The following is a 1,975-nucleotide window of genomic DNA, read 5'->3' as shown; positions in this document are numbered from 1 at the left end:
AGGACAGTTCACTTGTACATGTAATCCTGGCATCAATGGGTTATTTGATATTGTCTAACATGATTCCTTTCATTTGCAAGTCCTACCATTTCATAAATAATATTGCTGAAAGGTGCTGTTCTTAATAACAAGTAAGTTCCTTCTTAATTCTTTATTGTGGATAATATTTGTTTACAAAAGGCACTTATGCATTATATGGATAAAATAAAATCCAGTTATTTTAATTTATGTACTACTAGGACTTTTATTATGGACGGATCTTGTTCCAGACAGTTATTTTAGTATCATACTTCATTCTTATCCTCTCTTCAGTTATCATGTTCATTATGTATTAAACACTTTGATTTTTAACTTTCTGCATCTCTATAGATTTATTAGCATATAACAATTTCCTTGAAATATCTAGTACACAAACATTACCAGTCATACAGAATTTTGCAAGTGGAATGTCAGCACCTGTAAACCATGACTATTAACCTAGTATATAATGTGGGTCAAGTGTCAAGACCTGAATACATTGGTTTTAATCACTGTTGAGCATGGACACCTGGGGCTATTATACCTATTATACCAAATGGTTTATTCATGTTGTGGAAGCCAGCCATTGAACCTAATTGGAACCTTTTGTCAAAGGTTGGTGTCACATTTTATATTATTTTATTCTGAAATACCTTCAAAACAGTTCAAGTGAAGCTCTAAAAAATTCAGGCAAGGATTAATCCTCAATGTCGTAAGATCCTAACAGCATCTGTGTCTTTAGCCAGTTCTTTAAGGACATTTGTAAGATTTATTTTAAAAATAATTCAAGAGTTTAAGTATTCTGACAGGGAATTACATTTCATTAATCCACTAGTAACAACTGCAATTGTATAAAATTATATGATTTCTTAAGTGCAAGAGACTTCATTTCAAATAACTTGCATATGGTAGATGGTAATGAGATCAGTTATCAGGTAATATTTTGTGTAAATAGATATTCTGCAGTCAAACTCATACTGACAAGCACCGTTTCATTCTGCTTTTTAGTAAATTTCTTTGCCTAATTTTCAAAGTGAAATTTCCTCAGTTCTCTTCAACCTGATCTACTTTGGCTTTGGCTTGGTTCCTTTTACCCACTCTAGAAGAGGTCTCAGTCCTTTCCCAGCAAGAGCACTCACTTCAAATGTTGTGAGTTGCTGCGGTGCATACTCCTTGAGGTCATCAAAGCGCATTGCATTCAGCAGTTCGTTGCTGGCACGACTCAAGACGCTGTCCGTTTTATTCAATACTATTGCCACCTGAAAAAAATAATCAGACAAAATTAATGGGAGATAGTTGTCTTTATATAACATGCATTAAATGGGTATTTGTGTATCATGCAGCTTTTCATACCCATAATACCATTAGAGGAATAGTCAAATTTAAAAATAATTTTGAGCATCTACTTTTTTAGTGTCAGACAACTCAATACATCTTAATGTACTACAGTAAAAATATAAATGCAATTCAAGACAAATACAAGCATCATTCAGAAATTTTGCTATCCCATAGGCACTCAAGATAGTTATGTAACCTTTCAAAGATGCCTTGTGCTTTCAGTAATTTGTAAATGAAAATCATAATGGAATGTGAAAATATGAAATAATTATGTTTGTATAAACATGTCCAATTATCACTCAAGCTTGAACAAAAAACAAACCCTGAGGTAAAGCTTGTATGAGCCTGAGCTGTCTAGTTACTATATTGAGGTACTAGGTAATTTTCAGGTTATTATATATTACAATGTGCCCCAGTTTTTGGGAAAAAATGTGTTTCCTCCCAGATTGATTGGATGAAATAACATAAAATGCAAATATTGAAAATCTCACTTCCTTAAATTATAACCTCAGGCCCTTACTGTATATCTGAATTTCCTAAAATTTGGTGGGATAAGATATAGCACTAATACTCCATGATATCCCCTTTCCTTGCCATCCAGTGCATGTGTTGATATTGC

Source organism: Penaeus monodon, chromosome 30 (assembly GCF_015228065.2).
Source record: "Penaeus monodon isolate SGIC_2016 chromosome 30, NSTDA_Pmon_1, whole genome shotgun sequence".
Lineage (NCBI taxonomy): Eukaryota > Metazoa > Arthropoda > Malacostraca > Decapoda > Penaeidae > Penaeus > Penaeus monodon.
The sequence above is the reverse complement of the archived record's forward strand: the minus strand, read 5'-3'. Positions refer to the sequence as shown.